The sequence below is a fragment of the Ranitomeya imitator genome, chromosome 6 (genome assembly GCF_032444005.1).
Source record: "Ranitomeya imitator isolate aRanImi1 chromosome 6, aRanImi1.pri, whole genome shotgun sequence".
Classification (NCBI taxonomy): domain Eukaryota; kingdom Metazoa; phylum Chordata; class Amphibia; order Anura; family Dendrobatidae; genus Ranitomeya; species Ranitomeya imitator.
This window is the reverse complement of record NC_091287.1, coordinates 570,177,131-570,204,488: the sequence shown is the minus strand read 5'-3', so window position 1 is coordinate 570,204,488 and position 27,358 is coordinate 570,177,131. Positions and strand designations below refer to the sequence as shown.

The 27,358-nt window shown below is 60.1% G+C and overlaps 1 protein-coding gene across 1 annotated transcript in view; it reads left to right on the top strand.

Moving 5' to 3' along the window:
- The first annotated feature begins 16,172 nt into the window (after positions 1 to 16,172).
- Positions 16,173 to 27,358, top strand: part of WDR97 (WD repeat domain 97) — a 519,753-nt gene continuing 508,567 nt past the window's right edge. The window contains exons 1-2 of the mRNA XM_069732096.1: positions 16,173 to 16,203; positions 23,238 to 23,299. The gene's annotated coding sequence lies outside the window, so the exon portion shown is untranslated. The remainder of the gene's footprint in view (positions 16,204 to 23,237; positions 23,300 to 27,358) is intronic.

Genomic DNA, 27,358 nt, shown 5'->3' with positions numbered 1-27,358 from the left:
ACCGCCCTGTCCATCCACTGCTGCTCCCCCATACCTGGAGACCACCCTGTCCATCCACTGCTGCTCCCCCATACCTGGAGACCACCCTGTCCACCCACTGCTGCTTCTCCATACCTGGAGACCGCCCTGTCCACCCACTGCTGCTCTCCCATACCTGGAGACCGCCCTGTCCACCCACTGCTGCTCCCCCATACCTGGAGACCACCCTGTCCACCCACTGCTCCCCCCATACCTGGAGACCACCCTGTCCACCCACTGCTGCCCCCCCCATACCTGGAGACCGCCCTGTCCACCCACTGCTGCTCCCCCATACCTGCAGACCACCCTGTCCACCTACTGCTGCTCCCCCATACCTGGAGACCACCCTGTCCACCCACTGCTCCCCCCATACCTGGAGACCACCCTGTCCACCCACTGCTGCTCCCCCATACCTGCAGACCACCCTGTCCACCTACTGCTGCTCCCCCATACCTGGAGACCGCCCTGTCCACCCACTGCTGCTCCCCCATACCTGGAGACCACCCTGTCCACCCACTGCTCCCCCCATACCTGGAGACCACCCTGTCCACCCACTGCTGCCCCCCCCATACCTGGAGACCGCCCTGTCCACCCACTGCTCCCCCCATACCTGGAGACCACCCTGTCCACCCACTGCTGCCCCCCCCATACCTGGAGACCGCCCTGTCCACCCACTGCTGCTCCCCCATACCTGGAGACCGCCCTGTCCACCCACTGCTGCTCCCCCATACCTGGAGACCGCCCTAACCACCCACTGCTGCGCCATACCTGGAGACCACCCTGTCCACCCACTGCTGCTCCCCCATACCTGGAGACCACCCTGTCCACCCACTGCTGCTCCTCCATACCTGGAGACCACCCTGTCCACCCACTGCTCCCCCCATACCTGGAGACCGCCCTGACCACCCACTGCTGCGCCATACCTGGAGATCACCTTGTCCACCCACTGCTGCTCCCCCATACCTGGAGACCACCCTGTCCACCCACTGCTGCTCCTCCATACCTGGAGACCGCCCTGTCCACCCACTGCTGCTCCCCCATACCTGGAGACCACCCTGTCCACCTACTGCTGCTCCCCCATACCTGGAGACCGCACTGTCCACCCACTGCTGCTCCCCCATACCTGGAGACCGCCCTGTCCACCCACTGCTGCTCCCCCATACCTGGAGACCACCCTGTCCACCCACTGCTGCTCCCCCATACCTGGAGACCGCCCTGTCCACCCACTGCTGCTCCCCCATACCTGGAGACCACCCTGTCCACCCACTGCTGCTGCCCCATACCTGGAGACCACCCTGTCCACCCACTGCTGCTCCCCCATACCTGGAGACCACCCTGTCCACCCACTGCTCCCCCATACCTGGAGACCACCCTGTCCACCCACTGCTCCCCCCATACCTGGAGACCACCCTGTCCACCCACTGCTCCCCCATACCTGGAGACCGCCCTGTCCACCCACTGCTCCTCCATACCTGGAGACCGCCCTGTCCACCCACTGCTGCTCCCCCATACCTGGAGACCGCCCTGTCCACCCACTGCTCCCCCCATACCTGGAGACCGCACTGTCCACCTACTGCTCCCCCATACCTGGAGACCGCCCTGTCCACCCACTGCTGCTCCCCCATACCTGGAGACTGCCCTGTCCACCCACTGCTGCTCCCCCCATACCTGGAGACCACCCACTGCTGCTCCCCCATACCTGGAGACCGCCCTGTCCACCCACTGCTGCTCCCCCATACCTGGAGACCACCCTGTCCACCCACTGCTGCTCCCCCATACCTGGAGACCACCCTGTCCACCCACTGCTGCTCCCCCATACCTGGAGACCACCCTGTCCACCCACTGCTGCTCCCCCATACCTGGAGACCACCCTGTCCACCCACTGCTCCCCCATACCTGGAGACCACCCTGTCCAGCCACTGCTGCTCCTCCATACCTGGAGACCGCCCTGTCCACCCACTGCTGCTCCCCCATACCTGGAGACCGCCCTGTCCACCCACTGCTGCTCCCCCATACCTGGAGACCGCCCTGTCCACCCACTGCTGCTGCCCCCAACCTGGAGACCACCCTGTCCACCCACTGCTCCCCCCATACCTGGAGACCACCCTGTCCACCCACTGCTGCCCCCCCCATACCAGGAGACCGCCCTGTCCACCCACTGCTGCTCCCCCATACCTGGAGACCACCCTGTCCACCCACTGCTCCCCCCATACCTGGAGACCGCCCTGTCCACCCACTGCTGCTCCCCCATACCTGGAGACCGCCCTGTCCACCCACTGCTGCTCCCCCATACCTGGAGACCACCCTGTCCACCCACTGCTCCCCCCATATCTGGAGACCGCCCTGTCCACCCACTGCTGCTCCCCCATACCTGGAGACCACCCTGTCCACCCACTGCTGCTCCCCCATACCTGGAGACCGCCCTGACCACCCACTGCTGCGCCATACCTGGAGACCGCCCTGTCCACCCACTGCTCCCCCCATATCTGGAGACCGCCCTGTCCACCCACTGCTCCCCCCATATCTGGAGACCGCCCTGTCCACCCACTGCTGCTCCCCCATACCTGGAGACCACCCTGTCCACCCACTGCTGCTCCCCCATACCTGGAGACCGCCCTGACCACCCACTGCTGCGCCATACCTGGAGACCACCCTGTCCACCCACTGCTCCCCCCATACCTGGAGACCGCCCTGGCCACCCACTGCTGCTCCATACCTGGAGACCACCCTGTCCACCCACTGCTGCTCCCCCATACCTGGAGACCACCCTGTCCACCCACTGCTGCCCCCCCCATACCTGGAGACCACCCTGTCCACCCACTGCTGCTCCTCCATACCTGGAGACCGCCCTGTCCACCCACTGCTGCTCCCCCATACCTGGAGACCACCCTGTCCACCCACTGCTGCTCCCCCATACCTGGAGACCACCCTGTCCACCCACTGCTGCTCCCCCATACCTGGAGACCACCCTGTCCACCCACTGCTGCCCCCCCCATACCTGGAGACCACCCTGTCCACCCACTGCTGCTCCCCCATACCTAGAGACCACCCTGTCCACCCACTGCTGCTCCCCCATACCTGGAGACCACCCTGTCCACCTACTGCTGCTCCCCCATACCTGGAGACCACCCTGTCCACCCACTGCTGCTCCCCCATACCTGGAGACCGCCCTGTCCACCCACTGCTGCTCCCCCATACCTGGAGACCGCCCTGTCCACCCACTGCTGCTCCCCCATACCTGGAGACCACCCTGTCCACCCACTGCTGCTCCTCCATACCTGGAGACCGCCCTGTCCACCCACTGCTCCCCCATACCTGGAGACCACCCTGTCCACCCACTGCTGCTCCTCCATACCTGGAGACCACCCTGTCCACCCACTGCTCCCCCATACCTGGAAACCGCCCTGTCCACCCACTGCTGCTCCCCCCATACCTGGAGACCACCCTGTCCACCCACTGCTGCTCCTCCATACCTGGAGACCGCCCTGTACACCCACTGCTGCTCCTCCATACCTGGAGACCACCCTGTCCACCTACTGCTCCGCCATACCTGGAGACCACCCCCTCCACCCACTGCTGCTCCCCCATACCTGGAGACCACCCTGTCCACTCACTGCTGCTCCCCCATACCTGGAGACCACCCTGTCCACACACTGCTGCTCCTCCATACCTGGAGACCGCACTGTCCACCCACTGCTGCTCCCCCATACCTGGAGACCGCACTGTCCACCCACTGCTCCCCCCTACCTGGAGACCACCCTGTCCACCTACTGCTGCTCCCCCATACCTGGAGACCGCACTGTCCACCCACTGCTGCTCCCCCATACCTGGAGACCACCCTGTCCACCCACTGCTCCCCCCATACCTGGAGACCGCCCTGTCCACCCACTGCTGCTCCCCCATACCTGGAGACCGCCCTGTCCACCCACTGCTGCTCCTCCATACCTGGAGACCACCCTGTCCACCCACTGCTGCTCCCCCATACCTGGAGACCACCCTGTCCACCCACTGCTGCTCCTCCATACCTGGAGACCACCCTGTCCACCCACTGCTGCTCCCCCATACCTGGAGACCACCCTGTCCACCCACTGCTGCTCCTCCACACCTGGAGACCGCCCTGTCCACCCACTGCTGCTCCCCCATACCTGGAGACCGCCCTGTCCACCCACTGCTCCCCCATACCTGGAGACCGCCCTGTTCACACACTGCTGCTCCCCCATACCTGGAGACCACCCTGTCCACCCACTGCTGCTCCCCCATACCTGGAGACCGCCCTGTCCACCCACTGCTGCTCCTCCATACCTGGAGACCACCCTGTCCACCTACTGCTCCGCCATACCTGGAGACCACCCCCTCCACCCACTGCTGCTCCCCCATACCTGGAGACCACCCTGTCCACCTACTGCTCCGCCATACCTGGAGACCACCCCCTCCACCCACTGCTGCTCCTCCATACCTGGAGACCACCCTGTCCACCCACTGCTCCCCCATACCTGGAGACCACCCTGTCCACCCACTGCTGCTCCCCCATACCTGGAGACCACCCTGTCCACCTACTGCTGCTCCCCCATACCTGGAGACCGCCCTGTCCACCCACAGCTCCCCCATACCTGGAGACCGCCCTGTCCACCCACTGCTCCCCCATACCTGGAGACCACCCTGTCCACCCACTGCTGCTCCCCCATACCTGGAGACCGCCCTGTCCACCCACTGCTGCTCCTCCATACCTGGAGACCACCCTGTCCACCCACTGCTGCTCCCCCATACCTGGAGACCACCCTGTCCACCCACTGCTCCCCAATACCTGGAGACCGCCCTGTCCACCCACTGCTGCTCCCCCATACCTGGAGACCACCCTGTCCACCCACTGCTGCTCCCCCCATACCTGGAGACCACCCTGTCCACCCACTGCTGCTCCCCCCATACCTGGAGACCACCCTGTCCACCCACTGCTGCTCCCCCATACCTGGAGACCACCCTGTCCACCCACTGCTCCCCCCATACCTGGAGACCGCCCTGTCCACCCACTGCTGCTCCCCCATACCTGGAGACCGCCCTGTCCAACCACTGCTGCTCCCCCATACCTGGAGACCGCCCTGTCCACCCACTGCTCCCCCATTCCTGGAGACCACCCTGTCCACCCACTGCTGCTCCCCCATACCTGGAGACCGCCCTGTCCACCCACTGCTGCTCCCCCATACCTGGAGACCGCCCTGTCCACCCACTGCTCCCCCCATACCTGGAGACCACCCTGTCCACACACTGCTGCTCCCCCATACCTGGAGACCGCCCTGTCCACCCACTGCTGCTCCTCCATACCTGGAGACCGCCCTGTCCACCCACTGCTGCTCCTCCATACCTGGAGACCGCCCTGTCCACACACTGCTGCTCCCCCATACCTGGAGACCACCCTGTCCACCCACTGCTGCTCCCCCATACCTGGAGACCACCCTGTCCACCCACTGCTGCTCCCCCATACCTGGAGACCGCACTGTCCACCCACTGCTCCCCCATACCTGGAGACCGCCCTGTCCACCCACTGCTGCTCCCCCCTACCTGGAGACCGCCCTGTCCACCCACTGCTGCTCCCCCATACCTGGAGACCACCCTGTCCACCCACTGCTGCTCCCCCATACCTGGAGACCACCCTGTCCACCCACTGCTGCTCCCCCATACCTGGAGACCGCACTGTCCACCCACTGCTCCCCCATACCTGGAGACCACCCTGTCCACCCACTGCTGCGCCCCCATACCTGGAGACCACCCTGTCCACCCACTGCTGCTCCTCCATACCTGGAGACCACCCTGTCCACCCACTGCTCCCCCATTCCTGGAGACCACCCTGTCCACCCACTGCTGCTCCCCCATACCTGGAGACCGCCCTGTCCACCCACTGCTCCCCCATACCTGGAGACCGCCCTGTCCACCCACTGCTCCCCCATACCTGGAGACCACCCTGTCCACCCACTGCTCCCCCATACCTGGAGACCGCCCTGTCCACCCACTGCTCCCCCATACCTGGAGACCGCCCTGTCCACCCACTGCTGCTCCCCCATACCTGGAGACCGCCCTGTCCACCCACTGCTGCTCCCCCCTACCTGGAGACCGCCCTGTCCACCCACTGCTGCTCCCCCATACCTGGAGACAGCCCTGGAGACCGCCCTGTCCACCCACTGCTGCTCCCCCCATACCTGGAGACCACCCTGTCCACCCACTGCTCCCCCATTCCTGGAGACCACCCTGTCCACCCACTGCTGCTCCCCCATACCTGGAGACCGCCCTGTCCACCCACTGCTGCTCCCCCATACCTGGAGACCGCCCTGTCCACCCACTGCTGCTCCCCCATACCTGGAGACCACCCTGTCCACCCACTGCTGCTCCCCCCATACCTGGAGACCGCCCTGTCCACCCACTGCTGCTGCCCCATACCTGGAGACCACCCTGTCCACCCACTGCTGCTCCCCCATACCTGGAGACCACCCTGTCCACCCACTGCTCCCCCATACCTGGAGACCACCCTGTCCACCCACTGCTGCTCCCCCATACCTGGAGACCGCCCTGTCCACCCACTGCTGCTCCCCCATACCTGGAGACCGCCCTGTCCACCCACTGCTGCTGCCCCATACCTGGAGACCGCCCTGTCCACCCACTGCTGCTCCCCCATACCTGGAGACCACCCTGTCCACCCACTGCTGCTCCTCCATACCTGGAGACCGCCCTGTCCACCCACTGCTGCTCCTCCATACCTGGAGACCACCCTGTCCACCCACTGCTGCTGCCCCATACCTGGAGACCGCCCTGTCCACCCACTGCTGCTCCCCCATACCTGGAGACCACCCTGTCCACCCACTGCTGCTCCCCCATACCTGGAGACCGCCCTGTCCACCCACTGCTGCTCCCCCATACCTGGAGACCGCCCTGTCCACCCACTGCTGCTCCCCCATACCTGGAGACAGCCCTGCAGACCGCCCTGTCCACCCACTGCTGCTCCCCCCATACCTGGAGACCACCCTGTCCACCCACTGCTCCCCCATTCCTGGAGACCACCCTGTCCACCCACTGCTGCTCCCCCATACCTGGAGACCGCCCTGTCCACCCACTGCTGCTCCCCCATACCTGGAGACCGCCCTGTCCACCCACTGCTGCTCCCCCATACCTGGAGACCACCCTGTCCACCCACTGCTGCTCCCCCATACCTGGAGACCGCCCTGACCACCCACTGCTGCTCCCCCATACCTGGAGACCGCCCTGTCCACCCACTGCTGCTGCCCCATACCTGGAGACCGCCCTGTCCACCCACTGCTGCTCCCCCATACCTGGAGACCGCCCTGACCACCCACTGCTGCTCACCCATACCTGGAGACCGCCCTGACCACCCACTGCTGCTGCCCCATACCTGGAGACCGCCCTGTCCACCCACTGCTGCTGCCCCATACCTGGAGACCGCCCTGTCCACCCACTGCTGCTCCCCCATACCTGGAGACCGCCCTGACCACCCACTGCTGCTCCCCCATACCTGGAGACCGCCCTGACCACCCACTGCTGCTGCCCCATACCTGGAGACCGCCCTGTCCACCCACTGCTGCTGCCCCATACCTGGAGACCGCCCTGTCCACCCACTGCTGCTGCCCCATACCTGCAGACCGCCCTGTCCACCCACTGCTGCTCCCCCCATACCTGGAGACCACCCTGTCCACCCACTGCTCCCCCATTCCTGGAGACCACCCTGTCCACCCACTGCTGCTCCCCCATACCTGGAGACCGCCCTGTCCACCCACTGCTGCTCCCCCCATACCTGGAGACCGCCCTGTCCACCCACTGCTGCTGCCCCATACCTGGAGACCGCCCTGTCCACCCACTGCTGCTCCCCCCATACCTGGAGACCGCCCTGTCCACCCACTGCTCCCCCATACCTGGAGACCGCACTGTCCACCCACTGCTCCCCCATACCTGGAGACCACCCTGTCCACCCACTGCTGCTCCCCCCATACCTGGAGACCGCCCTGTCCACCCACTGCTCCCCCATACCTGGAGACCACCCTGTCCACCCACTGCTGCTCCCCCCATACCTGGAGACCGCCCTGTCCACCCACTGCTGCTGCCCCATACCTGGAGACCGCCCTGTCCACCCACTGCTGCTCCCCCATACCTGGAGACCACCCTGTCCACCCACTGCTGCCCCCCCCCATACCTGGAGACCGCCCTGTCCACCCACTGCTGCTCCCCCCATACCTGGAGACAACCCTGTCCACCCACTGCTGCTCCCCCATACCTGGAGACCGCCCTGTCCACCCACTGCTCCCCCATACCTGGAGACCGCCCTGTCCACCCACTGCTGCTCCCCCCATACCTGGAGACCGCCCTGTCCACCCACTGCTCCCCCATACCTGGAGACCGCCCTGTCCACCCACTGCTGCTCCCCCCATACCTGGAGACCGCCCTGTCCACCCACTGCTCCCCCATACCTGGAGACCGCCCTGTCCACCCACTGCTCCCCCATACCTGGAGACCGCCCTGTCCACCCACTGCTGCTCCCCCCATACCTGGAGACAACCCTGTCCACCCACTGCTGCTCCTCCCATACCTGGAGACCACCCTGTCCACCCACTGCTGCTCCCCCATACCTGGAGACCGCCCTGTCCACCCACTGCTCCCCCATACCTGGAGACCGCCCTGTCCACCCACTGCTGCTCCCCCATACCTGGAGACCGCCCTGTCCACCCACTGCTCCCCCATACCTGGAGACCGCCCTGTCCACCCACTGCTGCTCCCCCCATACCTGGAGACCGCACTGTCCACCCACTGCTCCCCCATACCTGGAGACCGCCCTGTCCACCCACTGCTCCTCCATACCTGGAGACCACCCTGTCCACCCACTGCTCCCCCATACCTGGAGACCACCCTGTCCACCCACTGCTGCTCCTCCATACCTGGAGACCACCCTGTCCACCCACTGCTCCCCCATACCTGGAGACCACCCTGTCCACCCACTGCTGCTCCTCCATACCTGGAGACCGCCCTGTCCACCCACTGCTCCCCCATACCTGCAGACCACCCTGTCCACCCACTGCTGCTCCTCCATACCTGGAGACCACCCTGTCCACCCACTGCTCCCCCATACCTGGAGACCACCCTGTCCACCCACTGCTGCTCCTCCATACCTGGAGACCACCCTGTCCACCCACTGCTCCCCCATACCTGGAGACCACCCTGTCCACCCACTGCTGCTCCTCCATACCTGGAGACCACCCTGTCCACCCACTGCTGCTCCCCCATACCTGGAGACCGCCCTGTCCACCCACTGCTCCCCCCATACCTGCAGACCACCCTGTCCACCCACTGCTCCCCCATACCTGGAGACCACCCTGTCCACCCACTGCTCCCCCATACCTGGAGACCACCCTGTCCACCCACTGCTCCCCCATACCTGGAGACAGCCCTGTCCACCCACTGCTCCCCCATACCTGGAGACCGCCCTGTCCACCCACTGCTCCCCCCATACCTGCAGACCACCCTGTCCACCCACTGCTCCCCCCATACCTGCAGACCACCCTGTCCACCCACTGCTCCCCCCATACCTGGAGACCACCCTGTCCACCCACTGCTGCTCCCCCCATACCTGGAGACCACCCTGTCCACCCACTGCTCCCCCATACCTGGAGACCACCCTGTCCACCCACTGCTGCTCCCCCATACCTAGAGACCACCCTGTCCACCCACTGCTCCCCCATACCTGGAGACCACCCTGTCCACCCACTGCTGCTCCCCCCATACCTGGAGACCGCCCTGTCCACCCACTGCTGCTGCCCCATACCTGGAGACCGCCCTGTCCACCCACTGCTGCTCCCCCCATACCTGGAGACCGCCCTGTCCACCCACTGCTCCCCCATACCTGGAGACCGCACTGTCCACCCACTGCTCCCCCATACCTGGAGACCACCCTGTCCACCCACTGCTGCTCCCCCCATACCTGGAGACCGCCCTGTCCACCCACTGCTCCCCCATACCTGGAGACCACCCTGTCCACCCACTGCTGCTCCCCCCATACCTGGAGACCGCCCTGTCCACCCACTGCTGCTGCCCCATACCTGGAGACCGCCCTGTCCACCCACTGCTCCCCCATACCTGGAGACCGCCCTGTCCACCCACTGCTGCTCCCCCATACCTGGAGACCACCCTGTCCACCCACTGCTGCCCCCCCCCATACCTGGAGACCGCCCTGTCCACCCACTGCTGCTCCCCCCATACCTGGAGACAACCCTGTCCACCCACTGCTGCTCCTCCATACCTGGAGACCGCCCTGTCCACCCACTGCTCCCCCATACCTGGAGACCGCCCTGTCCACCCACTGCTGCTCCCCCATACCTGGAGACCGCCCTGTCCACCCACTGCTCCCCCATACCTGGAGACCGCCCTGTCCACCCACTGCTGCTCCCCCCATACCTGGAGACCGCCCTGTCCACCCACTGCTCCCCCATACCTGGAGACCGCCCTGTCCACCCACTGCTGCTCCCCCCATACCTGGAGACCGCCCTGTCCACCCACTGCTCCCCCATACCTGGAGACCGCCCTGTCCACCCACTGCTGCTCCCCCCATACCTGGAGACCGCACTGTCCACCCACTGCTCCCCCATACCTGGAAACCGCCCTGTCCACCCACTGCTCCTCCATACCTGGAGACCACCCTGTCCACCCACTGCTCCCCCATACCTGGAGACCACCCTGTCCACCCACTGCTGCTCCTCCATACCTGGAGACCACCCTGTCCACCCACTGCTCCCCCATACCTGGAGACCACCCTGTCCACCCACTGCTGCTCCTCCATACCTGGAGACCGCCCTGTCCACCCACTGCTCCCCCATACCTGCAGACCACCCTGTCCACCCACTGCTGCTCCTCCATACCTGGAGACCACCCTGTCCACCCACTGCTCCCCCATACCTGGAGACCACCCTGTCCACCCACTGCTGCTCCTCCATACCTGGAGACCACCCTGTCCACCCACTGCTCCCCCATACCTGGAGACCACCCTGTCCACCCACTGCTGCTCCCCCATACCTGGAGACCGCCCTGTCCACCCACTGCTCCCCCCATACCTGGAGACCACCCTGTCCACCCACTGCTGCTCCCCCATACCTAGAGACCACCCTGTCCACCCACTGCTCCCCCATACCTGGAGACCACCCTGTCCACCCACTGCTGCTCCCCCATACCTGGAGACCACCCTGTCCACCCACTGCTCCCCCATACCTGGAGACCACCCTGTCCACCCACTGCTGCTCCCCCATACCTGGAGACCGCCCTGTCCACCCACTGCTCCCCCCATACCTGCAGACCACCCTGTCCACCCACTGCTCCCCCATACCTGGAGACCACCCTGTCCACCCACTGCTCCCCCATACCTGGAGACCGCCCTGTCCATCCACTGCTGCTCCTCCATACCTGGAGACCACCCTGTCCACCCACTGCTCCCCCATACCTGGAGACAGCCCTGTCCACCCACTGCTCCCCCATACCTGGAGACCGCCCTGTCCACCCACTGCTCCCCCCATACCTGCAGACCACCCTGTCCACCCACTGCTCCCCCCATACCTGCAGACCACCCTGTCCACCCACTGCTGCTCCCCCATACCTGGAGACCGCCCTGTCCACCCACTGCTCCCCCCATACCTGGAGACCACCCTGTCCACCCACTGCTGCTCCCCCCATACCTGGAGACCACCCTGTCCACCCACTGCTCCCCCCATACCTGCAGACCACCCTGTCCACCCACTGCTCCCCCCATACCTGGAGACCACCCTGTCCACCCACTGCTGCTCCCCCATACCTAGAGACCACCCTGTCCACCCACTGCTCCCCCATACCTGGAGACCACCCTGTCCACCCACTGCTGCTCCCCCCATACCTGGAGACCGCCCTGTCCACCCACTGCTGCTGCCCCATACCTGGAGACCGCCCTGTCCACCCACTGCTCCCCCATACCTGGAGACCGCCCTGTCCACCCACTGCTGCTCCCCCCCATACCTGGAGACCGCCCTGTCCACCCACTGCTCCCCCATACCTGGAGACCACCCTGTCCACCCACTGCTGCCCCCCCCCATACCTGGAGACCGCCCTGTCCACCCACTGCTGCTCCCCCCATACCTGGAGACAACCCTGTCCACCCACTGCTGCTCCTCCCATACCTGGAGACCGCCCTGTCCACCCACTGCTGCTCCCCCATACCTGGAGACCGCCCTGTCCACCCACTGCTCCCCCATACCTGGAGACCGCCCTGTCCACCCACTGCTGCTCCCCCCATACCTGGAGACCGCCCTGTCCACCCACTGCTCCCCCATACCTGGAGACCGCCCTGTCCACCCACTGCTGCTCCCCCCATACCTGGAGACCGCCCTGTCCACCCACTGCTCCCCCATACCTGGAGACCGCCCTGTCCACCCACTGCTCCCCCATACCTGGAGACCGCCCTGTCCACCCACTGCTGCTCCCCCCATACCTGGAGACCGCCCTGTCCACCCACTGCTTCCCCATACCTGGAGACCGCCCTGTCCACCCACTGCTGCTCCCCCCATACCTGGAGACCGCCCTGTCCACCCACTGCTCCCCCATACCTGGAGACCACCCTGTCCACCCACTGCTGCTCCTCCATACCTGGAGACCGCCCTGTCCACCCACTGCTGCTCCCCCCATACCTGGAGACCGCCCTGTCCACCCACTGCTGCTCCCCCATACCTGGAGACCGCCCTGTCCACCCACTGCTCCCCCATACCTGGAGACCGCCCTGTCCACCCACTGCTGCTCCCCCATACCTGGAGACCGCCCTGTCCACCCACTGCTCCCCCATACCTGGAGACCGCCCTGTCCACCCACTGCTGCTCCCCCCATACCTGGAGACCGCACTGTCCACCCACTGCTCCCCCATACCTGGAGACCGCCCTGTCCACCCACTGCTCCTCCATACCTGGAGACCACCCTGTCCACCCACTGCTCCCCCATACCTGGAGACCACCCTGTCCACCCACTGCTGCTCCTCCATACCTGGAGACCACACTGTCCACCCACTGCTCCCCCATACCTGCAGACCACCCTGTCCACCCACTGCTGCTCCTCCATACCTGGAGACCGCCCTGTCCACCCACTGCTCCCCCATACCTGGAGACCACCCTGTCCACCCACTGCTGCTCCTCCATACCTGGAGACCGCCCTGTCCACCCACTGCTGCTCCTCCATACCTGGAGACCACCCTGTCCACCCACTGCTCCCCCATACCTGGAGACCGCCCTGTCCACCCACTGCTCCCCCCATACCTGGAGACCACCCTGTCCACCCACTGCTGCTCCCCCATACCTAGAGACCACCCTGTCCACCCACTGCTCCCCCATACCTGGAGACCACCCTGTCCACCCACTGCTGCTCCCCCATACCTGGAGACCACCCTGTCCACCCACTGCTCCCCCATACCTGGAGACCACCCTGTCCACCCACTGCTGCTCCCCCATACCTGGAGACCGCCCTGTCCACCCACTGCTCCCCCCATACCTGCAGACCACCCTGTCCACCCACTGCTCCCCCATACCTGGAGACCACCCTGTCCACCCACTGCTCCCCCATACCTGGAGACCGCCCTGTCCACCCACTGCTGCTCCCCCCATACCTGCAGACCACCCTGTCCACCCACTGCTGCTCCCCCATACCTGGAGACCGCCCTGTCCACCCACTGCTCCCCCCATACCTGGAGACCACCCTGTCCACCCACTGCTGCTCCCCCCATACCTGGAGACCACCCTGTCCACCCACTGCTCCCCCATACCTGGAGACCACCCTGTCCACCCACTGCTGCTCCCCCCATACCTGGAGACCACCCTGTCCACCCACTGCTCCCCCATACCTGCAGACCACCCTGTCCACCCACTGCTCCCCCATACCTGGAGACCACCCTGTCCACCCACTGCTCCCCCCATACCTGGAGACCACCCTGTCCACCCACTGCTGCTCCCCCCATACCTGGAGACCACCCTGTCCACCCACTGCTCCCCCATACCTGCAGACCACCCTGTCCACCCACTGCTGCTCCCCCATACCTGGAGACCGCCCTGTCCACCCACTGCTCCCCCCATACCTGGAGACCGCCCTGTCCACCCACTGCTGCTGCCCCATACGTAGAGACCACCCTGTCCACCCACTGCTCCCCCATACCTGGAGACCGCCCTGTCCACCCACTGCTCCCCCCATACCTGGAGACCACCCTGTCCACCCACTGCTGCTCCCCCATACCTAGAGACCACCCTGTCCACCCACTGCTCCCCCATACCTGGAGACCGCCCTGTCCACCCACTGCTCCCCCATACCTGGAGACCGCCCTGTCCACCCACTGCTGCTCCCCCCATACCTGGAGACCGCCCTGTCCATCCACTGCTGCTCCCCCCATACCTGGAGACCACCCTGTCCACCCACTGCTCCCCCCATACCTGGAGACCACCCTGTCCACCCACTGCTCCCCCCATACCTGGAGACCACCCTGTCCACCCACTGCTCCCCCATACCTGGAGACAACCCTGTCCACCCACTGCTGCTCCCCCATACCTGGAGACCACCCTGTCCACCCACTGCTGCTCCCCCATACCTAGAGACCACCCTGTCCACCCACTGCTCCCCCATACCTGGAGACCGCCCTGTCCACCCACTGCTCCCCCATACCTGGAGACAACCCTGTCCACCCACTGCTGCTCCCCCATACCTGGAGACCACCCTGTCCACCCACTGCTGCTCCCCCATACCTAGAGACCACCCTGTCCACCCACTGCTCCCCCATACCTGGAGACCACCCTGTCCACCCACTGCTGCTCCCCCATACCTAGAGACCACCCTGTCCACCCACTGCTCCCCCATACCTGGAGACCACCCTGTCCACCCACTGCTGCTCCCCCCATACCTGGAGACCGCCCTGTCCATCCACTGCTGCTCCCCCCATACCTGGAGACCACCCTGTCCACCCACTGCTGCTCTTCCATACCTAGAGACCACCCTGTCCACCCACTGCTCCCCCATACCTGGAGACCACCCTGTCCATCCACTGCTGCTCCCCCCATACCTGGAGACCACCCTGTCCACCCACTGCTGCTCCTCCATACCTGGAGACCGCCCTGTCCACCCACTGCTCCCCCATACCTGGAGACCACCCTGTCCACCCACTGCTGCTCCCCATACCTGGAGACCGCCCTGTCCACCCACTGCTGCTCCCCCATACCTGGAGACCACCCTGTCCACCCACTGCTCCCCAATACCTGGAGACCGCCCTGTCCACCCACTGCTCCCCCCATACCTGGAGACCGCCCTGTCCACCCACTGCTGCTCCCCATACCTGGAGACCGCCCTGTCCACCCACTGCTGCTCCCCCATACCTGGAGACCACCCTGTCCACCCACTGCTCCCCAATACCTGGAGACCGCCCTGTCCACCCACTGCTCCCCCCATACCTGGAGACCGCCCTGTCCACCCACTGCTCCCCCATACCTGGAGACCGCCCTGTCCACCCACTGCTCCCCCCATACCTGGAGACCGCCCTGTCCACCCACTGCTGCTCCCCCATACCTAGAGACCACCCTGTCCACCCACTGCTCCCCCATACCTGGAGACCGCCCTGTCCACCCACTGCTGCTCCCCCATACCTGGAGACCGCACTGTCCACCTACTGCTCCCCCATACCTGGAGACCGCCCTGTCCACCCACTGCTGCTCCCCCATACCTGGGGACCACCCTGTCCACCCACTGCTCCCCCCATACCTGCAGACCACCCTGTCCACCCACTGCTCCCCCCATACCTGGAGACCACCCTGTCCACCCACTGCTGCTCCCCCATACCTAGAGACCACCCTGTCCACCCACTGCTCCCCCATACCTGGAGACCACCCTGTCCACCCACTGCTGCTCCCCCCATACCTGGAGACCGCCCCCTCCACCCACTGCTGCTCCGCCCCCTCCACCTACTGCTGCTCCGCCCCCTCCACCCACTGCTGCTCCGCCCCCTCCGTCCTTTATTCCAGCTGCAATGAAGAGGAGATCCGATAGCGGTGAATAACCACGCCCCATGACGTCACACGCCCAGACCGACCAATAAAGCTCCGCCCAATCAGTGTCCGTTCCTATGACAACAAGACGCGATGCAACTGGAAGCGAAAATCTGAGGTAACAGCTTCCCGGTGCCCGGATGTGCCACCCGAAATACCGCACCTCTCCCCCCACACCCCAAATACCGCACCTCCCCCCCACACCCCAAATACCGCACCTCCCCCCACACCCCAAATACCGCACCTCCCCCCCACACCCCAAATACCGCACCTCCCCCCCACACCCCAAATACCGCACCTCCCCCCCACCCCAAATACCGCACCTCTCCCCCCACACCCCAAATACCGCACCTCCCCCCCACACCCCAAATACCGCACCTCCCCCCACACCCCAAATACCGCACCTCCCCCCCACACCCCAAATACCGCACCTCCCCCCCACACCCCAAATACCGCACCTCCCCCACCCCAAATACCGCACCTCCCCCCCACTCCAAATACCGCACCTCCCCCCCCACCCCAAATACCGCACCTCTTCCCCCACCCCAAATACCGCACCTCTTCCCCCACCCCAAATACCGCACCTCTTCCCCCACCCCAAATACCGCACCTCCCCCCACCCCAAATACCGCACCTCCCCCACCCCAAATACCGCACCTCCCCCCCCACCCCAAATACCGCACCTCTCCCCCCACACCCCAAATACCGCACCTCCCCCCCCACCCCAAATACCGCACCTCTCCCCCCACACCCCAAATACCGCACCTCCCCCACCCCAAATACCGCACCTCCCCCCCACACCCCAAATACCGCACCTCTCCCCCCACACCCCAAATACCGCACCTCCCCCCCACCCCAAATACCGCACCTCTCCCCCCACACCCCAAATACCGCACCTCCCCCCCACACCCCAAATACCGCACCTCCCCCCACACCCCAAATACCGCACCTCTCCCCCCACACCCCAAATACCGCACCTCCCCCCCACACCCCAAATACCGCACCTCCCCCACCCCAAATACCGCACCTCCCCCCACACCCCAAATACCGCACCTCCCCCCCACACCCCAAATACCGCACCTCCCCCACCCCAAATACCGCACCTCCCCCCCACTCCAAATACCGCACCTCCCCCCCCACCCCAAATACCGCACCTCTTCCCCCACCCCAAATACCGCACCTCTTCCCCCACCCCAAATACCGCACCTCTTCCCCCACCCCAAATACCGCACCTCCCCCCACCCCAAATACCGCACCTCCCCCACCCCAAATACCGCACCTCCCCCCCCACCCCAAATACCGCACCTCCCCACACCCCAAATACCGCACCTCCCCCACCCCAAATACCGCACCTCCCCCCCCACCCCAAATACCGCACCTCCCCCCACCCCAAATACCGCACCTCCCCCACCCCAAATACCGCACCCCCCCCCCCACCCCAAATACCGCACCTCTCCCCCCACACCCCAAATACCGCACCTCCCCCCCCACCCCAAATACCGCACCTCCCCCCCCACCCCAAATACCGCACCTCTTCCCCCACCCCAAATACCGCACCTCTTCCCCCACCCCAAATACCGCACCTCCCCCCACCCCAAATACCGCACCTCCCCCACCCCAAATACCGCACCTCCCCCCCCACCCCAAATACCGCACCTCCCCCCACCCCAAATACCGCACCTCCCCCACCCCAAATACCGCACCTCCCCCCCCCACCCCAAATACCGCACCTCCCCCCCACCCCAAATACCGCACCTCCCCCCCACACCCCAAATACCGCACCTCCCCCCCACCCCAAATACCGCACCTCCCCCCCACACCCCAAATACCGCACCTCCCCCCCACCCCAAATACCGCACCTCCTCCCACCCCAAATACCGCACCTCCCCCCACACCCCAAATACCGCACCTCTCCCCCCCACCTCAAATACCGCACCTCTCCCCCCCACCTCAAATACCGCACCTCTCCCCCCACCCCAAATACCGCACCTCTCCCCCCACCCCAAATACCGCACCTCCCCCCCACACCCCAAATACCGCACCTCTCCCCCCACCCCAAATACCGCACCTCCCCCCCACACCCCAAATACCGCACCTCTCCCCCCACCCCAAATACCGCACCTCCCCCACACACCCCAAATACCGCACCTCTCCCCCCACCCCAAATACCGCACCTCCCCCCCACACCCCAAATACCGCACCTCTCCCCCACACCCCAAATACCGCACCTCCCCCCACCCCAAATACCGCACCTCCCCCCGCACCCCAAATACCGCACCTCCCCCACACACCCGAAATACCGCACCTCCCCCCCACACCCCAAATACCGTACCTCTCCCCCCACCCCAAATACCGCACCTCCCCCCCCACCCCAAATACCGCACCTCTCCCCCCACCCCAAATACCGCAGCTCTCCCCCACACCCCAAATACCGCACCTCCCCCCCACACCCCAAATACCGCACCTCTCCCCCCACCCCAAATACCGCACCTCCCCCCCACACCCCAAATACCGCACCTCCCCCCCACACCCCAAATACCGCACCTCCCCCCCACACCCCAAATACCGCACCTCTCCCCCCACCCCAAATACCGCACCTCACCCACACATCTCAAATACCGCACCTCATCCCGCACCCCAAATACCGCACCTCCCCCACATCTCAAATACCGCACGTCCCCCCACACCCCAAATACCGCACCTCCCCCCCCACCCCAAATACCGCACGTCCCCCCACACCCCAAATACCGCACCTCCCCCCCCACCCCAAATACCGCACAGATGGATCTGGATAAGTTGTAAACTTGGGCTGAAAGGTGGCAGATGAGGTTTAACAATGATAAATGTAAGGTTATACACATGGGAAGAAGGAATCAATGTCACCATTACACACTGAACGGGAAACCACTGGGTAAATCTGACAGGGAGAAGGACTTGGGGATCCTAGTTAATGATAAACTTACCTGGAGCAGCCAGTGCCAGGCAGCAGCTGCCAAGGCAAACAGGATCATGGGGTGCATTAAAAGAGGTCTGGATACACATGATGAGAGCATTATACTGCCTCTGTACAAATCCCTAGTTAGACCGCACATGGAGTACTGTGTCCAGTTTTGGGCACCGGTGCTCAGGAAGGATATAATGGAACTAGAGAGAGTACAAAGGAGGGCAGCAAAATTAATAAAGGGGATGGGAGAACTACAATACCCAGATAGATTAGCGAAATTAGGATTATTTAGTCTAGAAAAAAGACGACTGAGGGGCGATCTAATAACCATGTATAAGTATATAAGGGGACAATACAAATATCTCGCTGAGGATCTGTTTATACCAAGGAAGGTGACGGGCACAAGGGGGCATTCTTTGCGTCTGGAGGAGAGAAGGTTTTTCCACCAACATAGAAGAGGATTCTTTACTGTTAGGGCAGTGAGAATCTGGAATTGCTTGCCTGAGGAGGTGGTGATGGCGAACTCAGTCGAGGGGTTCAAGAGAGGCCTGGATGTCTTCCTGGAGCAGAACAATATTGTATCATACAATTATTAGGTTCTGTAGAAGGACGTAGATCTGGGGATTTATTATGATGGAATATAGGCTGAACTGGATGGACAAATGGCTTTTTCCGGCCTTACTAACTATGTTACTATGTTATCTCCCCCCCCCACCTCAAATACCGCACCTCCCCCACACACCCCAAATACCGCATCTCTCCCCCCACCCCAAATACCGCACCTCCCCCCACACCCCAAATACCGCACCTCCCCCCACACCCCAAATACCGCACCTCCCCCCCACACCCCAAATACCGCACCTCCCCCCCACACCCCAAATACCGCACCTCCCCCCACCCCAATTACCGCACCTCCCTCCACACCCCAAATACCGCACCTCCCCCCGCACCCCAATTACCGCACCTCCCCCCCACACCCCAAATACCGCACCTCCCCCAACACCCCAAATACCGCACCTCCCCCCATACCCCAAATACCGCACCTCCCCTCACACCAATTACCGCACCTCCCCCCCACACCCCAATTACCGCACCTCCCCCCACACCCCAATTACCGCACCTCCCTCCACACCCCAAATACCGCACCTCCCCTCGCACCCCAATTACCGCACCTCCCCCCACACCCCAAATACCGCACCTCCCCCCACACCCCAAATACCGCACCTCCCCCCACACCCCAAATACCGCACCTCCCCCCATACCCCAAATACCGCACCTCCCCTCACACCAATTACCGCACCTGCCCCCACCTCAAATACCGCACCTCCCCCCATACCCCAAATACCGCACCTCCCCCCATACCCCAAATACCGCACCTCCCCCCACACCCCAAATACCGCACCTCCCCCCATACCCCAAATACCGCACCTCCCCCCATACCCCAAATACCGCACCTCCCCCCATACCCCAAATACCGCACCTCCCCCCATACCCCAAATACCGCACCTCCCCCCACACCCCAAATACTCTACATGGGATACACTGTATCTCATCTGCAGGACATTAGTGCTTGGTGCGGCCTCCTCTACATGGGATACACTGTATCTCATCTGCAGGACATTAGTGCTGGGTGCGGCCTCCTCTACATGGGATACACTGTATCTCATCTGCGGGACATTAGTGCTGGGTGCGGCCTCCTCTACATGGGATACATTGTATCTCATCTGCAGGACATTAGTGCTGCGTGCGGCCTCCTCTACATGGGGTACATTGTATCTCATCTGCAGGACATTAGTGCTGCGTGCGGCCTCCTCTACATGGGGTACATTGTATCTCATCTGCAGGACATTAGTGCTGGGTGCGGCCTCCTCTACATGGGATACACTGTATCTCATCTGCAGGACATTAGTGCTGGGTGCGGCCTCCTCTACATGGGATACATTGTATCTCATCTGCAGGACATTAGTGCTGGGTGCGGCCTCCTCTACATGGGGTACATTGTATCTCATCTGCAGGACATTAGTGCTGGGTGCGCCCTCCTCTACATGGGGTACATTGTATCTCATCTGCAGGACATTAGTGCTGGGTGCGGCCTCCTCTACATGGGATACATTGTATCTGATCTGCAGGACATTAGTGCTGGGTGCGGCCTCCTCTACATGGGATACACTGTATCTCATCTGCGGGACATTAGTGCTGGGTGCGGCCTCCTCTACATGGGATACACTGTATCTCATCTGCGGGACATTAGTGCTGGGTGCGGCCTCCTCTACATGGGGTACATTGTATCTCATCTGCAGGACATTAGTGCTGGGTGCGGCCTCCTCTACATGGATACACTGTATCTCATCTGCAGGACATTAGTGCTGGGTGCGCCCTCCTCTACATGGGATACACTGTATCTGATCTGCAGGACATTAGTGCTGGGTGCGGCCTCCTCTACATGGGATACACTGTATCTCATCTGCAGGACATTAGTGCTGGGTGCGGCCTCCTCTACATGGGATACACTGTATCTCATCTGCAGTACATTAGTGCTGGGTGCGGCCTCCTCTACATGGGATACACTGTATCTCATCTGCAGGACATTAGTGCTGGGTGCGGCCTCCTCTACATGGGATACATTGTATCTCATCTGCAGGACATTAGTGCTGGGTGCGACCTCCTCTACATGGGATACACTGTATCTGATCTGCAGGACATTAGTGCTGGGTGCGGCCTCTACATGGGATACATTGTATCTCATCTGCAGGACATTAGTGCTTGGTGCGGCCTCCTCTACATGGGATACATTGTATCTCATCTGCAGGACATTAGTGCTGGGGTGCGACCTCCTCTACATGGGGTACATTGTATCTCATCTGCAGGACATTAGTGCTGGGTGCGGCCTCCTCTACATGGGGTACATTGTATCTCATCTGCAGGACATTAGTGCTGGGTGCGGCCTCTGTTGTGAATTCTGTTGCAGAGCTCCCTCCTGTGGTCACAAGTGGTACTTCGGCTGATTCTCTCTATGAGCTTCCGTTGGTGGAGGAGAGTAGTACTGCGGCTTCTGAGTTTCCTTCCTCAGGTGATGTGGTGAAGTCGTTAGGTGCTGCTCTATTTAACTCCACCTAGTGCTTTGATCCTGGCCTCCAGTCAATGTTCTAGTATTGGACTTGCTTCCTCCTGGATCGTTCCTGTGGCCTGCTGCTCTGCATAGCTAAGTTTCGCTTGTGTTATTTTTGTTTGCTGTTTTTTCTGTCCAGCTTGCATTTTTGGTTTTTCTTGCTTGCTGGAAGCTTTGGGACGCAGAGGGTGTACCTCCGTGCCATTAGTCGGTACGGAGGGTCTTTTTGCCCCCTTTGCGTGGTTGTTTGTAGGGTTTTGTGTTGACCGCAAAGTTACCTTTCCTATCCTCGCTCTGTTCAGAAAGTCGGGCCTCACTTTGCTAAATCTATTTCATCTCTACGTTTGTCTTTTCATCTTAACTCACAGTCATTATATGTGGGGGGCTGCCTTTTCCTTTGGGGTATTTCTCTGAGGCAAGGTAGGCTTATTTTCTATCTTCAGGCTAGTTAGTTTCTCAGGCTGTGCCGAGTTGCATAGGGAGCGTTAGGTGCAATCCACGGCTGCCTCTAGTGTGGTTGGAGAGGATTAGGGATTGCGGTCAGCAGAGTTCCCACGTCTCAGAGCTCGTTCTATGTTTTTGGGTTGTTGTCAGGTCACTGTATGTGCGCTGACTTCTATGTCCATTGTGGTACTGAATTAACTAATCATAACAGGCCTCCTCTACATGGGGTACATTGTATCTCATCTGCAGGACATTAGTGCTTGGTGCGGCCTCCTCTACATGGGATACATTGTATCTCATCTGCAGGACATTAGTTCTGGGTGCGGCCTCCTCTACATGGGGTACATTGTATCTCATCTGCAGGACATTAGTGCTGGGTGCGGCCTCCTCTACATGGGGTACATTGTATCTCATCTGCAGGACATTAGTGCTGGGTGCGGCCTCCTCTACATGGGGTACATTGTATCTCATCTTCAGGACATTAGTGCTGGGTGCGGCCTCCTCTACATGGGGTACATTGTATCTCATCTGCAGGACATTAGTGCTGGGTGCGGCCTCCTCTATATGGGATACATTGTATCTCAGCCAATTCGTTTCTGCTACTTGATGGTTATAATCTCCGACCTGTTGTAACGTCTCCATTTTCCATGTACAGGAGGAGCCTCTGATGTCAGTGATAACTGCGGACCCCCATAGATCTGACAATGCCGGACGATGGTGAGTGGGGTCTGGCACTCAGCCTATGACCACTGTCATGATTCAGATTTGGGGGGATCGCGGAGACTGAGCTCTCAGGATTTTCTATAGAGCCCCATTACTTGCTGGGGGTTCACATACTTATACTGCGTGTTACTACACTCTATAGTGAGGGGACGGCGGGGTCATTACTCCCTGTAGTGAGGGGACGGCGGGGTCATTACTCCCTGTAGTGAGGGGACGGCGGGGTCATTACTCCCTGTAGTGAGGGGGCGGGGTCACTACTCCCTGTAGTGAGGGGGCGGGGTCATTACTCCCTGTAGTGAGGGGGCGGGGTCATTACTCCCTGTAGTGAGGGGACGGCGGGGTCATTACTCCCTGTAGTGAGAGAACGGCGTAATTATTAAGCCCTGTAGTGAGGGGACGGCGGGGTAATTATTCTCTGTAGTGAGGGGACGGCGGGGTCATTACTCCCTGTAGTGAGGGGACGGTGGGGTCATTACTACCTGTAGTGAGGGGACGGCGGGGTCATTACTCCCTGTAGTGAGGGGACGGCAGGGTCATTACTCCCTGTAGTGAGGGGACGGCGGGGTCATTACACCCTGTAGTGAGGGGAATATATTAGGTTATACACTGGAGATTGTGTGGGGAGGTATCAGGAGATTAGGGCAGAGATGTATGGAGAGGACAGGTTATATACTGGAGATTATGTGTGGGGAGATATCAGGAGATTAGGGCAGAGATGTATGGAGAGGACAGGTTATATACTGGATGTTATGTGTGGGGAGATATCAGGAGATTAGGGCAGAGATGTATGGAGAGGACAGGTTATATACTAGAGATTATGTGTGGGGAGGTATCAGGAGATTAGGGCAGAGATGTATGGAGAGGACAGGTTATATACTGGATGTTATGTGTGGGGAGATATCAGGAGATTAGGGCAGAGATGTATGGAGAGGACAGGTTATATACTGGATGTTATGTGTGGGGAGATATCAGGAGATTAGGGCAGAGATGTATGGAGAGGACAGGTTATATACTGGATGTTATGTGTGGGGAGATATCAGGAGATTAGGGCAGAGATGTATGGAGAGGACAGGTTATATACTGGATGTTATGTGTGGGGAGATATCAGGAGATTAGGGCAGAGATGTATGGAGAGGACAGGTTATATACTGGATGTTATGTGTGGGGAGATATCAGGAGATTAGGGCAGAGATGTATGGAGAAGACAGGTTATATACCGGAGATTATACATAGTAAGGCCGGAAAAAGCCATTTGTCCATCCAGTTCAGCCTATATTCCATCATAATAAATCCCCAGATCTACGTCCTTCTACAGAACCTAATAATTGTATGATACAATATTGTTCTGCTCCAGGAAGACATCCAGGCCTCTCTTGAACCCCTCGACTGAGTTCGCCATCACCACCTCCTCAGGCAAGCAATTCCAGATTCTCACTGCCCTAACAGTAAAGAATCCTCTTCTATGTTGGTGGAAAAACCTTCTCTCCTCCAGACGCAAAGAATGCCCCCTTGTGCCCGTCACCTTCCTTGGTATAAACAGATCCTCAGCGAGATATTTGTATTGTCCCCTTATATACTTATACATGGTTATTAGATCGCCCCTCAGTCGTCTTTTTTCTAGACTAAATAATCCTAATTTCGCTAATCTATCTGGGTATTGTAGTTCTCCCATCCCCTTTATTAATTTTGTTGCCCTCCTTTGTACTCTCTCTAGTTCCATTATATCCTTCCTGAGCACCGGTGCCCAAAACTGGACACAGTACTCCATGTGCGGTCTAACTAGGGATTTGTACAGAGGCAGTATAATGCTCTCATCATGTGTATCCAGACCTCTTTTAATGCACCCCATGATCCTGTTTGCCTTGGCAGCTGCTGCCTGGCACTGGCTGCTCCAGGTAAGTTTATCATTAACTAGAATCCCCAAGTCCTTCTCCCTGTCAGATTTACCCAGTGGTTTCCCGTTCAGTGTGTAATGGTGATATTGATTCCTTCTTCCCATGTGTATAACCTTACATTTATCATTGTTAAACCTCATCTGCCACCTTTCAGCCCAAGTTTCCAACTTATCCAGATCCATCTGTAGCAGAATACTATCTTCTCTTGTATTAACTGCTTTACATAGTTTTGTATCATCTGCAAATATCGATATTTTACTGTGTAAACCTTCTACCAGATCATTAATGAATATGTTGAAGAGAACAGGTCCCAATACTGACCCCTGCGGTACCCCACTGGTCACAGCGACCCAGTTAGAGACTATACCATTTATAACCACCCTCTGCTTTCTATCACTAAGCCAGTTACTAACCCATTTACACACATTTTCCCCCAGACCAAGCATTCTCATTTTGTGTACCAACCTCTTGTGCGGCACGGTCTCAAACGCTTTGGAAAAATCGAGATATACCACGTCCAATGACTCACCGTCGTCCAGTCTATAGCTTACCTCTTCATAAAAACTGATTAGATTGGTTTGACAGGAGCGATTTCTCATAAACCCATGCTGATATGGAGTTACACAGTTATTCTCATTGAGATAATCCAGAATAACATCCCTCAGAAACCCTTCAAATATTTTACCAACAATAGCGGTTAGACTTACTGGCCTATAATTTCCAGGTTCACTTTTAGAGCCCTTTTTGAATATTGGCACCACATTTGCTATGCGCCAGTCCTGCGGAACAGACCCTGTCGCTATAGAGTCCCTAAAAATAAGAAATAATGGTTTATCTATTACATTACTTAGTTCTCTTAGTACTCGTGGGTGTATGCCATCCGGACCCGGAGATTTATCTATTTTAATCTTATTTAGCCGGTTTCGCACCTCTTCTTGGGTTAGATTGGTGACCCTTAATACAGGGTTTTCATTGTTTCTTGGGATTTCACCTAGCATTTCATTTTCCACCGTGAATACCGTGGAGAAGAAGGTGTTTAATATGTTAGCTTTTTCCTCGTCCTCTACAACCATTCTTTCCTCACTATTTTTTAAGGGGCCTACATTTTCAGTTTTTATTCTTTTACTATTGATATAGTTGAAGAACAGTTTGGGATTAGTTTTACTCTCCTTAGCAATGTGCTTCTCTGTTTCCTTTTTGGCAGCTTTAATTAGTTTTTTAGATAAAGTATTTTTCTCCCTATAGTTTTTTAGAGCTTCAATGGTGCCATCCTGCTTTAGTAGTGCAAATGCTTTCTTTTTACTGTTAATTGCCTGTCTTACTTCTTTGTTTAGCCACATTGGGTTTTTCCTTTTTCTAGTCCTTTTATTCCCACAAGGTATAAACCGCTTACACTGCCTATTTAGGATGTTCTTAAACATTTCCCATTTATTATCTGTATTCTTATTTCTGAGGATTATGTGGGGAGGTATCAGGAGATTAGAGCAGAGATGTATGGAGAGGACAGGTTATATACTGGAGATTATGTGTGGGGGGTATTAGGAGATTAGGGCAGAGATGTATTTACAAGACAGGTTATATACTGGAGATTATGTGTGGTAGATTTCAGGAGATTAGGACAGAGATGTATGGAGAGGACAAGTTATATACTGGAGATTATGTGTGGGGAGATATCAGGAGATTAGGACAGATGTATGGAGAGGACAGGTTATATACTGGAGATTATGTGTGGGGAGGTATCAGGAGATTAGGGCAGAGATGTATGGAGAGGACAGGTTATATACTGGAGATTATGTGTGAGGAGGTATCAGGAGATTAGGGCAGAGATGTATGGAGAGGACAGGTTATATACTGGAGATTATGTGTGGGGAGATATCAGGAGATTAGGACAGTGATGTATTTACAAGACAGGTTATATACTGGAGATTATGTGTGGGAGATATCAGGAGATTAGAGCAGATATGTATGGAGAGGACAGGTTATATACTGGATGTTATGTGTGGGGAGGTATCAGGAGATTAGGACAGAGATGTATGGAGAGGACAGGTTATATACTGGATGTTATGTGTGGGGAGGTATCAGGAGATTAGGACAGAGATGTATGGAGAGGACAGGTTATATACTGGATGTTATGTGTGGGGAGATATCAGGAGATTAG